Source organism: Silene latifolia, unplaced genomic scaffold (assembly GCF_048544455.1).
Source record: "Silene latifolia isolate original U9 population unplaced genomic scaffold, ASM4854445v1 scaffold_88, whole genome shotgun sequence".
Taxonomy (NCBI): Eukaryota; Viridiplantae; Streptophyta; class Magnoliopsida; order Caryophyllales; family Caryophyllaceae; genus Silene; species Silene latifolia.
In genome coordinates, this window is record NW_027413793.1 from 2,042,886 (window position 1) to 2,056,698 (window position 13,813).

Sequence of the window (13,813 nt, forward strand, 5' to 3'; positions counted from 1 at the left end):
GGCGCGTTAGGGAAAAATCGTATCAAACAAAATGAATTATTAAATAAAAAGGTTATACCTAAACCGTTGTTCAGGACATGTACAGTTATAACGGTTCAGGCCGTTGTTATCTATATAAAAATGATGCTTTATTTCTTGGTGGTAAAATCAAACAAAATGAAATATAAAGTAAAACGGTTATACCTAAACCGTTGTTCTGGACGTGTACAGTTATAAAGGTTCAGGCTGTTGTTATGTATATAAAAAAATGATGCTTTATTTCTTGGCGGAAAAATCAAACAAAATGAAAATATTACAGACAACCGTTATTTATAACCCGTTGTAGATAATACTAATCAATTACGGTTTCAAACAAAACCGTAGTCTGTTTGGAAACAAAATATAACGGTTTTTCTTATACCATATTTATTACTTTCCAATAAACAAGGTCTTGCAAGTGTTGTATTATTCACACATATACTCTAAGTTTCCCTTCCCCCACATAATATCCTCAAACACTGAGCTTCCCCTCAAGCACCAGTCTACCCCATCGCCGTCGCAGTCATCGTCATCATCGCCATTGCCGCCGCCAGATCAATCCGGATTCTCCTCTCTAAAGAAGTAATAAACCCTTCTCTCTATATATTTGTTTGTTATTATAAGTATGCATTGTTAATATTTGTTTATTAATTTCTGCTTTAGATATGGTCGAAAAGCGGAAAAGAAACGATGGAAATGCGTCAGGCGACGACTCAGGTGATGAAAATAATTTACAACACATTGCGGGTCGAATGCGCCACAGGGTTTCCCTAGAAGCAATAAATTCAAAGATACCTAATCCTTTACAATGGGAAAAAGATACGGGGCTGCCATATGGTGAGAATGCCAGGTATTTTGCGAGTTACATTGGTTGTTGTGTAAGACAGTATGTGCCTCTCGGTACGCTGCATATCAGTGAACTGAGTAAAATACGGAACACCATGCTAATAAACAGAATAAAGGTATATATATACAATAATAAATGTTTTAGCTGAAATTAAGTTACAACTTGATATGTGTATTAGCCGAAACACTTGTACGAACTATGCTCATTATATATACAGTTAGCTTACGTTGTCCCCGAAATGTATGATAAGTACCTAAAAAAAAGACAGGGGAAGCCCTCAGATCTTAGAAGTTAAAGATTACTGAGAACCACTTGTTCAACAAGGAAACCGGGGAGATGAACAAGAAACCACCATAAAAGAAGTATCCGTATGTCAGTCAGGACCATTGGGATAGCTATATTGCTTATATATGCAGTCTGACAAGTTTAAGGTAACTTAATAATAATAAGTAAAGAAGTATACTTAGTTTAGTGTTTGGTCATGCTTACGATTCTTGATACAATTTATTTGATGAAGGCTATGAGTGAGAGGAACAAGGCGAACATTTCAAAGAAAAATACCATCTTTTACGGCTCACGAGGTGGTAATAGATTGATTAAGATGAAACTTGTAAGTACATAATTCTTATAGTATTAGACTATTAAGTGTTTTAGTCGGATGTTATATATGTTCATAGTAATCATACATATTTTGAGAGGATATCAATGTGATGAATGAATTGTAGGCAAATCTTGGAAAATTCAGTCGTCACGACGTTTGGGTGGAAGGTCACACTCCTAAGAATGGAAATACGGAAACTGAATATGATAAGGACATCAAAGAGAAAATTGTAAGTTTGGATAAATATGTCACTCCTACCATTGGTGGTCGGAGTTATATAATTGTGAGTTGCTTAATGGTTTTATGTGTATGTAGAGGATCGTGAGAAGGAGATACAAGAAGGAAAATGGAAGCCTGAAGGACGTGATGACATTCTTGCTAGGTCAATCGGCAAAGCAGAGCATCCAGGTCGTGTTAGAGAGGTATCGACGCATGTTGGTATCACTAAGTATTTTGGGAAAACTACTCGACGTCGTGATGATTCCATGAAGGTAATCTATAAATACTGTATTTGAACCAACGTAATTTATAACTATATATGCTGACATTAATTTCTACTACACAGCTACAGAAAATAGCCAGGTTGATGGTGAGAATGTTGGAAACTAGGGAAAAGCCATCAGAAAAGGAGTTGGATATGGTTCAACAAGTCATAAAGGAAGCAGAGGAGGAGGAGGAGGAGGAGGAGGAGGAGGAGGAGGAGGAGGAGGAGAAGGAGAAGGAGGAGAAGGAGGAGGAGGAGGAGGAGGAGGAGGAGGAGGAGGAGGAGGAGGAGAAGGAAGAGGAGGAAAAAGAGGTAATAATATTTATGTCTTATATACAGTGTGTTATATGATTTAGAAAATCAGCACGTGTTATATGGACAAGTGTTAATGTACGGAAGGAAGCCGAGGATGACATGGCAAAGGAGAAGGAAATGAGAAATGAGACTGAGGTGGGAGCCGAGGATCGATATCAGGCAGTTGAAGAGGAAGAGGATGCCAGGAAGGCCGTGACACAGGATGAAGTGGAGGTAGTTGATGATCAGATGTTCTTCTCAACACCGTAAAAGGTAATAGCTGCTAGTTTATAATTATTCATATCTTACACGTTTTTTAGTTATGAAATTTATTAAAGGTAGTGAATGTATGTGTACTAATTGATTAAAGCTGAAGTGAAGGGCGATTACAAGCTGGCTTATCGTCTGTCCTATTTACGGGGGAAACAGAAAGTTGTTGTTGCCATAGGATACGTGTTCAATTACGACCGGCTTCAGCAAGTTAAGGTTTATGGTATACCTCTTCGTCACAATTGCAGGAAAGTGGAAGTGTCCCAATTTTATTAAGACGAGTATGGGGAAGTAAAAGTACCATTTCCTAATGAGGAGGTCATTTATTTGAAAGAAGCCCTAAGCTCTTACGTGCAATGGCCTGACAACCTCATCAACGTTGTCATCCCCGAGGTACCTATATGCAGACGTTAATTATTACTTGGTCTTTAAATATATTAGGGTACGAATATTAACATATCGTAAGTACTTTAATCTTTACATTTGTAGAACATAAGCAAAGCCATGATGGAAGCTAAAGCAATTACTAATACGTCAACGAAAGTTGTTGCAGTCAAGCCTGCTTATGATTCTTATTATGAATCGTGTAAATATAAGAAAAAAATGAAAACTACTTCGTTGAAGGCTTTGCACAACCTGGCTGTAAAGAGGTCACCTACAGGGAATGTAGTCATGATTAACATTGAAAAGGAAATTATGGGCGCAGCTGATATAGCCATACTGGACCCGAAGCAACTGATGGAATTTGTCGACCTTGACAATTTAGATGCTATTCACATTTTGATTTGGATGAAGTAAGTTTTATTAATAAAACTATTTAGCCGTTTTTATTTACGAATAATGGATATTTGTTTAAGTTATCAATTACAATTACAATCTCCGTTTCATGTGGCGTAATAGGTACCTCAATAATCAGTTCGCTGAGTGGAAGGTCCCAATTCACACCTTCGGATTCTTGAATCCTAAGGCGTTCTCTGTGCACAGAATTTCATACGAAGAACAAATTAATAGTATCGCTCGTCGGTTGATGTCGTCCAAAAAACTATGGCTTGCCCCCTACAATGAGAATATGTATGTATAGTACGTGATTATTGTAATGAATCACGGTTCTATAAATTTATTATTAACATGCTTAAATGCGTGTAAATGACTAACAGTTCAATGTCCCAAATTGAATAGGAAGCATTGGTTTCTATTGGCAATCCAAGTGCAAACACAAACAGTGTACTGAATTGACTCTCGCGAAGGCAAACCCTCCGACAGTTGTGTAAGGATGATAACTGAGTAAGTTTACAACCTTCAATAATGTAATTTGTTATTGTATGACTTGAGCCATATATATGCAAATAATAATGGCATGTGTGTATATTTATGAATTAGTGTTTTTGAAGCAAAAAAAAAAGGATTATGTCCACTTGGGAAATATGAAAGCAACACTGTTCCCAATTTTATCATGCCATTAGTAAGTGTACTCTTAATAATTACTCGTATCATTTAATTAATGTTTATGCGAGAGGTTGATTATCTAATTCAGTTGATTTGTGTGTGATTTATATAATAGTCTCCTAAAGCACCACACGATAAGCAATGCGCCATTTACGTTTGTCAGTCCATGTGGAAGGAATAGTGATGTGTCGTTGTAGTATAGTGGTAAGTATTCCTGCCTGTCACGCAGGTGACCCGGGTTCGATCCCCGGCAACGGCACCATTTTTGATGCGATCCCGCTAAGTGTTCACAAATTAAGATGTGGTCGTTGGTCACGGTCGAATCAAAACACAATTTATAGCTCCACAAACAACTCTACAATTAGTAAAGAGGCAAGTAAAGGTCGGATCCCAAGGGACGGGAGTTGAAATGAGATTTCTATTGTAACTAGTGGTGTCTAAGGGGTGTCACAAATTGGGTTGATGTAGAAGGTTACTAAACTAAAATAGCAATGAAAATAAACAAGCAAGATGAATTAAAGGGGTGTAAACAATTGATTAAAGGCACTAGGGTGTCATGGGATCATAGGGGAATCATGGGATATGATCATACAAACATGTTCTCAAATTATAAGCAAGCAATTATTGTTGTGATGAATTGAGTTGGGTTATATCTTACAATCCTAGGAAAGTTTGGGTCCCGGAGCCGAATCGATTAGATTGTACAACACCTACAAGTCGACTTAATCTTCCCTACCCAACAACATGCATGGTCTAATGAGACTCGAGTTGGGTTATGTCTTACAAGTCTCATTGAAAAGATAGAAGATGATAGTAAATGCAAGGATTCATAGGCTTAGCATTTCATCAAATATAACATGTGCATGAGTTGAGATCAAAACAAGCAAGCAAATAAAACATGAAAGCATATTAATTTAAGCATGAATCATTCCCCATGTTGGTTTCCCCAAATCACCCGTTAACCCTAGCTAAGAGACTACTCACTCATTATCATGTTGATCATGCTAGCAAGGTTGTCAATCATACCAACAATATGAAACATGATGAATAAATTAAAGTAATTAACAATAATTAAAGAGGGATTAAGAGATTATACCTACTAATGATTCCAATAATAAAGCAAAGATAAAAGAAGTACTTGAATGCTTGATTGAGAAGTTGTCAATCTCCCAACAATAACCCAAATAATCTTCAATTACCCAAAATAAAGGATGAACAAAAGAGAGATTAAAGAACTAAAACTTGGATTAAAACTTGATTAATACTTGATTACAATATTAAAGAGAGATTTGATTGATATTAACTACACTAATTATTGATAAGAAGAACATGCTCCTCTAATTAGACTAATGGGGTATTTATAGTGGAAATTAGGGAGGATGCATTAGGGTTAACTAAGGGCTAAACTAGTAATTACACTTTTAAGTTGAGCAAGGAGGAGCCGGTATTTTTCGAGAGAAGGGCTTCTTTCTTCGTAGCTTGGAGAAGACAATCCGTCTTTGTGCTAGAATCCGGGCGGAATAGGGTCGGGACGGGCGGATTCTGGCGTTGGAATCCGAGCGGATTCAGGGGAATCCGGGCGGATTGTGGAGGGGGAATCCGACCGGATTGTGGCAAAGCCGCTCGGATTGTGCTGCTGCGGGACGGACGGATTGGTGACAATCCGCTCGGATTGTCAGTCAGCAACAAATCTTCTTCTTTTCTTCCCTTTTCTTCATAAATTCCTTGGGGATTTCCTTGGGGACTCAAGGATCCTTTCTCAACATTGCTCTTTTACTATGATATGTACAAAGGCCTTCTAATCTTGTCTCTCCTTGATGCTTGGTCATTGAATTCGATCAATTTAGTCTCGTTTTACCATGAAAATGCAAGATTCTTACTCCTTTCCTACCAAGGGATCAAAATCTCAAAGAATATGCAAAACAAAGAACTAAAGATAAGAAATGACCCAAATAAGCACTAAAAAGCATGGAAACAAGGCTAATTCGGGGGCTAAATATGCGCCAATTATGGTCACATCAGAAGGTTATCAACGGAAAACATTCCACCATTCCGAAACGGGTTAGTGTGATTTAAAAACTATTTCAGACGTAAATTGAGTTTAATTCTGTATACTTCCATGTATTATATCTATTTTGATTTTGTATATTTTGAATTGTAGTTTCCACTAATACTCAACAAAGCTCCAGAATATTCACCAGAGGACATCAATCAGATAAGAAATATATGGGCCAGTTACGTTGTTTCATTAGCGGAGTCTCAATATTTTGCTCATGCTTTATGTACGTGTGTGTGTGTGTGTGTGTATATATATATATATAGAGCCATTGTGTATTGGCTTCTTTTGTTTTTTTGAAGAAGTTGTGTTTCGGCTTTTGATCATCCTGTTTGTACTGTTTTGAAACTGGGTTTAATTGATCACGAGGTGTAATATTTGACAACGGTTTTATTTAGATAAATAACCGTTGACATCTTTTCCCTCCCATTCAAACCGCCAAAAATATAAGATAACGAACGATAACCGTTGTCGAGTTCAAAACGTTAACAACGGTTTATTTAAGAAGAACCGTTGTCAAAGTTTCGTCAATTGATAAATATAACAACGGTTTAGCACGCAATAAAACCGTTGTTAAATTTTGACATTTAATTAAATAAGATAACGAAATGAACCATTATCATATATAATATTTAACAACGGTTTTGGAACCACTAAACCGTTGTCAATAGTAAACTAGGACAACGGGTTTGAAACTGTTATTAATATTTAATAACGGTTTCTTAAAAGTATACCGGTTGCCATTAACATATTTAACAACAGTTTTATAACGGTTCTTGAGTTGTGATAACGGTATTATAGATCCGTTATTGATGTTATATAACGGTCGCGTGTTTGTTTACAACCGTGGTATATATTTAACAACAGTCGTTGCAATAACGGTTCCGTGTTTCTATTTAATAACGGTAATTGCATTATCTGGCCGTTATTAATGGTCTTATTTGGTGTAGTGATAGGAGAGACTTAATTAGATTTAAGGATATTTCATACACTTTGATCTTTTCATTCACTTTCATCCAGTAGTTAATTCCAATAGACATTTCCCTTGTTCGACGCTGTTCATTTTCCGGATCTCAGATTGTGTAAACTCTTTACTCTTCATTATTTAAATTCCTTTTGCAGCATTTAATTTCTTGTCTCTTAATTGTTATTAGCATTTAATTTCAGTTTATGCAATTTCTTCTTATTCATCCTTGTACCATGTTTATCATTGCTTCATCAATCGTTGTTAGTTTTATTATCGCCATGAGTAGCTAATTTCTTAATTGCTAGGATAAGGGGAGTCATGATAGTAAAACAATGATGTTATAATTAGATTAGGAGGTTCTACATGTGAGAATTGTTTTATAGCAATATAACTGTAATTGTTTAGTTGAGTGCACGCTTCTAAATTAATTAACCCGGTTAAATTCAGACCTAGATCGAAAGATTGGAATGAATAGACCTGTTATGAACAATAGACTACTTTAATGAGGGCGGAAGCTAAGTTAATAGTATTTTAGGGCGGATAACGGACCGGAAGGATTTTCCTTCACCATTCTCACATCAGACCGACTGGCCTTACCTTTAGCAGAATTGTGTGATATCATGGTGAACCAACATCCTAGCATCTTTCTCTCTTTTTGATCACATCCTTTCATCCTTATTAGTTTTTATCGTTGTCTCTCTCATTGCTTTTTATTTCTGTTCATTAGTTTAGAAAGCAAAACAACCCCCCCCCCCCCCCAATTTGTGACCGTGACGGACTAGGTAACAAGTAGATACAATAGCCTCCCTGTGGAGTATGATACCCGACTTGCCTCTGCTATATTAGTTAGAGTAAATTTGGTTTATTTTACATAGGGTTGCGACAGCCATGTCATAAGGAGTCGTCCCTCTTTAGCATCCTATCTCTAGAATGACTCTCGTTCGCCCTGGATAAGGTCGTTCACTATCCAAAGTTTCTGAGTAAGAGGTGAAGGTACGTATTGGGAAGCCCTTTAATCGGACACCTAATCGCGCCCACGGTAGAGGCCTTTACTGATCGATCTTGGTTGGTGGTGCGGTTCAAACTTCGTCGTCTAAGTCAACCAACCAAAACAATATTTATAACTAAACAAACTACTCTTATTAGAGTGGCAGGTAAAAGTCGGATCCCAAAGGATGGGTATTGAATTAAGTTATCACATTAAATCCAACTTGAGATCAATTACTTGATATTTGGATAAACAACCGACATAGAAAGCTCACATGTTAGGTTTAAACTTGTGGATGTGCATTCATGCATTTACCCGTTTTATCAACTTTTGCATTCAACCAACTGATGTGACTCACATTTGTGCACATTTAGTCCCCGAACTAGCCTCGTTCTCATGCTTTCTAGTGCTTATTAGGGTCGTTTTTTATCTTTAGTTCCCTACTTTGCATATTCTTTGAGGTTTTGTGTCTCTTGTAGGAGAGGATTACTAGCCTTGCAATTATAGAGCAAAGTAAAGCTAAATGGAGTGCATCTAATGACCAAGCATCAAAGAGGAGACCATTACTAAAGACCTAAGTGAATAAATGAAGAAAAATGGGCAATGATGAAGACCCCCACGACCTCCCAACGATCCCCACGGATCCTTAGGCAGTCAAAGAAGAAGAAGAAGAGCTGATCGAAGATCCGGGCGTCCCGAGCCCAGGTCGGGCATCTCAGGACTCAATCCGGGCGTCTCACCTTCAGGTCGAGCAGATCTCTCTAGGACTTGCAAAGCACTAATCATCTTCTTAGGGACTTAATCGTCATTTAAGCCCTTAGTTACCCTAATACTTGTACTTAGTATAAATACCCCATTGTGTTAGGGGACTAATCACCAAGTTCTAATTTAGTATTACCAAGTTTAGAAATTACTAATCAAGTTGTAATCACTCAATTCAATATTAATCAAATCTTAATTTCTCTTTAATCCTTCAAGTGTTCTTAGTTTTAGTTGGGTAATTTGAAGACTATTTGGGTTTATTGAAGACTTGACAACTCTTCATCATTCATCAAGTGTTCTTTTATTATTCTTTGCTTATTATTTGGATCATCCTTAAGTTGGTATATTCCTTTTTACCCTTGCTTAATTATTGTTTTACTCATTTACCATGTTTAACTTCGCTAATATGATTGACACCTTCATGTTTACCATAGTCATGAGTGAGTAGTCTCCTAGCTAGGGTTAATGGGGGATTAGGGGAACTATAACCTGGGGGTAGATTCATACTTAATCTAATATGTTCTCATAAGATTACTTGCTTGTTGTAGTATCAACTTATGCACACAATATGTTTGATAAATTGCTTGATTAACAAACCTTGCATGTGTACATCTCTTATCTATTCAACAAGACTCGTAAGATATAAACTAACTCGAGTCTTGTTAGACCATGCATAAAAGTGACTAGGAAGAAACTATCAAGGGCAGGAACAAATGTTTCCAGTATATGATTAATTTATTTCACTTTTATCGACTTTTATCTCATAAAATCAATAAACATGCAAAACTTCAAACTAACCTTCGAAATTTTACATACAATGTGTAGAAAATATGCATGAAACACCATAAAAATTTCATGACCCGAATAACCATTTAACTATTTTTAGTTAACTCTTAACCAAAATACGACATTTTTGACTCGGTTTTCTACAAAAATCATTAAAAATAGTAAAATAACTAATAACTTCACAAATCACCAAATTTTACCACAAACCTTTTGAGATTAGTAGGTATGCATGCCCAAAAATTCCCATGCTAAAACCTCTTCTAACACAATTTTTGAGTTTTTTAAATTATCTCATAATTTATTAAGTATACTCAAAATCAACATGCAAATTACAAGCCTAGTTCTGATACCACTTGAAAGATCATATATCCTAATTAAACTCTCTAATTAAAAACAAATTATCTCAAAAAATGTTATTTTAGGGATCTATGTAACATGCATGCTAATATAACAGCATAATAATAAAGATTAAAGAAAAACAATTTCCTTACATTGATTTTGATGGTAATAAGGGCACAATTAATATCTCCTATCTTGATTGTTTTTGACCTTAAAACAAAGGGTGATTCTCCTTACCAAATCTTCAAAGAGAAGATCTCCTAACAATGTGCACCCAAGAACAAATACCCAATATCCTACAAATATTAACTAGATATTTGATAAGATATACCTTTGATAATGTGTTTAATATCACTAACAATCTTAGTAATTATTTTTGTTTTACTAAAAACTTAGTACATGATTCTTATTATTTTTAGAGAGATAAAATATATTCACATGCAAATGTTCAATAAGAAGAAAAATGAACAATTAAATTTGTGAAGGAGGGAGGGGAGGACAGCACACATAGAGGAGGTGGAGTGTGTTTTTCTTTTTGCTTTTTGTCCACCCAATTGCTTTAATCTTGGGGTAGAACAAAAGTAAGAATTGGGAAGTAAAATGTGTAAGTGGAATGATTGTGTCTAAAGCAACACACAATCCCATTTACACGATTTCCATGACCCATTTACCGGTCGACATCGGTTATTATATTTGTCGCACAAATACATGTAATTATACTTTAAACATCGTTTTATGTTTAAATGCTTCCCGATTAATTTTGTCCAAAACACTCCGCAAATATACGTATACCGCTACACATATTATTTACGTACTAATATTAATCACATTAATCAATTAGTACAATTTTAGTGAATTAACAATTAATTTACTAAAACCCGTCTCAATAAATTCATTATTCAATTATCGCATAATTAAATAATAACAGTCGCGCCTCGACTTCGCAACTCGAAATCTCTCTAAAAATAATCGACTAACCTATTAGTCATTAAATCAAGGGACTAAATAAATTGTATCTCATACAATTAATTAGTTGTCAATTGGGGTTCGTTCCTTTAGGTGTGACCGAAAGGGGTCAGTTGATCACCACCGTCTCACGACAATAACGTCAAACTCTAGTCAGCCAACCGTTATCGATTTACGTTAATCAACTGACGAGGATCAAATAATAAATATCCTGATGATATTCCTTTAATCAGATTTATTATGTAAACGCACTATTGTGGAGGACACTAACTCCAACAAAGACGAGGTCGTCGACTTGAAGTATAGGGAAGTTGGCAAGGCCAACCGTGCCTTCTTTGACGACTTTGCCGATGACATTAGCCCTGATATAGTGAGGCCACCGAAGAGGAGGAGCTCGGCTGCCAAAGAGGTAGTGGGCCGTGTATGGGCTCGGCTAGGACCGAGTATAGGGTCATGCAAGAGACCGAGGGCCGTCGTCGTTGTAGAGCCGTTGAGGATCCGTTTCGAAGAGTAAGTCCATGCTAGGCGGGCCAACAAGAAGAACAAGGGGAAGATGTACCCCAAGGGAAAAGGCAAGGGTAGAATGGAAGAGTGAAGACCTCCATTACCCGTTTTACTATTATGTTGTAATAGTGTTTGTGTGTTTTTTTTTATGTTGTACTAGCTAGGTATGGTGTATTTTGTGCTAGTTTTACTATGTGAGATGTCTTAGTCGACATCCTAGCTTTGACAAGTTGTAGACTTGCTTAGCTTTATTTGTTTGTCAAATTTGTAACCCTTCTCATTATTAAATAAATAAGAGGATTGCTTGTGTTGAAAGAAGTTGTGAACGCTTGTTGTTTCTTCCATCCATTTTCTAAAGCCAATTCGGTTTGAACTATCCTAAACATTGCACATGTGAATGGGGATTTTTGTGGGAAGGGAGAAAGGCTTCTTTCTTTTGTTTTTTTTTTTGTGGAAAAGGGAATGTTTTCCCTTTTCTTTGTTTTGACATTGGTATAGGTGATTGTTTTTTTGTGGGGATAGTTGTATTCTTCTTGTGTAAGAAAGGATTGCCCACGTATCCACCTGAAGAGGTGAAATCAAACCATGCTCGTACTTCGAATGTTTTGTTTATTGTTTTTTTTTTTTGGTATTGTGGTTGTATCCTTCTTGTGTAAGAAAGGATTGCCTACGTATCCACCTGAAGGGGTAGTGAAATCAAACCATGCTCGTAGTTCAGGTATTTTGTTTTGAGTGCAAATAGATGTTGCCTTTGACAGATCAAAGGTCATTTGAAACATGACAATGTGCTGTAACTTAGACTCGATAAAACATGCAATTTCAAATCAGAACGCTTTGAGGAATTGACTTGAAAGGGATATTATGGTCATTAGGCGTGAAACTAGGGTAAGGTTTGTGGTTACTAGGTTTCAAGGGTAGTATTTCTTGAGTTGGTCTAGGTTGGTTGGGTTTGTGAAATCCTCCCCGTCTAGGTCACTCAGTCTCACTGCGCCCCCCAAAAGGATTTTCTTGACTAGGTATGGCCCGGCCCAATTGGGTTTGAATTTCTCCCTCGGATCGACGGGTAATGGTCCTCGAATCGACTTGAGGACCAAGTCGCCTTCTTTGATGTTTCTGGGTTTGACCTTTTTGTTAAATGTCCATTGTATACGTCGTTGGTATAGGCTGACGTTGTGCAAAGCGTTGAGTCGCCGTTCGTCTAGAAGCGTGAGTTGTTCGAACCTTCGACAAGTTCATTATGCCTCAGGAACTTGACTTTCCAGTAGAATGCATGGAGATGGAACCTCCAACTCCACTGGTTGAACTGCCTCCATACTGTATAGTAGGTAGAAGGGTTTTGCTCCTGTTGGAGTTCGAATGGAGGTTCGGTATCTCCAGAGTGCGAATGGGAGTTTGCTCGACCAATCGCGGTAATTGTCTTGTATCTTTTTGATGATGGTGACAAGAGTTTTGTTTGATGCCTCTACCGCTCCGTTGGTTTGGGGACAATATGGGGATGATCGATGCCGTTTGATTTTTTATTTATCCAGCAAGGCTTGGGTTTTCGCCCGGAAGTGGGAGCCTTGGTCGCTGATGATTTCATGGGGTACCCCATATCAGCAGATAATGTTGTCCTGAATGAACTTGGCCACTTGTTTGGCGGTCAAGACTGCATAGGACTGTGCTTCCACCCATTTGGTGAAATAGTCGACGGCGACGAGGACAAAGCAATGCCCTTTGGTGCCTATCAGGTTGACTTTTATGATAATGTCGATGCCCCAGGTAGAGAAAGGCCAGGGTGATGCCATAGTGTATAAGAGGGATGGTCGTATGTGTTGTATGTTGGGGGAAGGTTTGGCAATTGTGGCAATGTTTGATGTATTTTTCGCAATCGGCTTCCATGGTGGTTCAGTAGTAGCCTAACCGCATGATTTTTCGGGTTAGCATCATTGCGCTCATGTGAGGGCCACAATCTCTGTCGTGGACCTCTCCCATGACTTTTTTGGATCTCCTGGGTTGTTCTTTTGTATAGTTGTTCTTGGTTTATCACGAATTGTGATGTAACTAAACGAATGGCTCTTTGTCCTCTTTTATCGGAGTTGGGAGGAAATTCGTTTATGGTTTTGTAGTTGAGGATGGCTTGGTACCAAGGTTAGACATGGTTCTCCTCGTCGTTGTTGATGGCGCAGATGTGACCTGGCTCTCTCCTTCTCTCGACACATAAGGACATCGATGTCTTGTCGTCGGGTATGTTGACGAGTGCAGCAAGTTTTGCCAAGGCATCAACAAATTGGTTTTCCTCCCGTGGCAAGTGAAAGTAGTGGACTTGGTCGAAGAATTCGGCATCTTGATTGATTTTTGCTTGGTAGGGTGCTAAGCTGTCGCTTTGGATTTTCCATGATCCGGACACCTGATTTATGATGAGTGAGGAATCGCCGTGGACCCTCAACTTTTTGATGCCAAGTGTTATGGCTGCTTGTAAGCCGATGAGGGATGCTTCGTATTC

The 13,813-nt window shown here is 37.6% G+C and overlaps 1 non-coding gene across 1 annotated transcript; it reads left to right on the plus strand.

Annotated features, from left to right (window-relative positions):
* The first annotated feature begins 4,147 nt into the window (after positions 1-4,147).
* TRNAD-GUC (transfer RNA aspartic acid (anticodon GUC)) lies at positions 4,148-4,219 on the plus strand. Its single transcript has one exon. It is a non-coding gene; the product is annotated as a tRNA-Asp (tRNA).
* Positions 4,220-13,813: the final 9,594 nt, after the last annotated feature.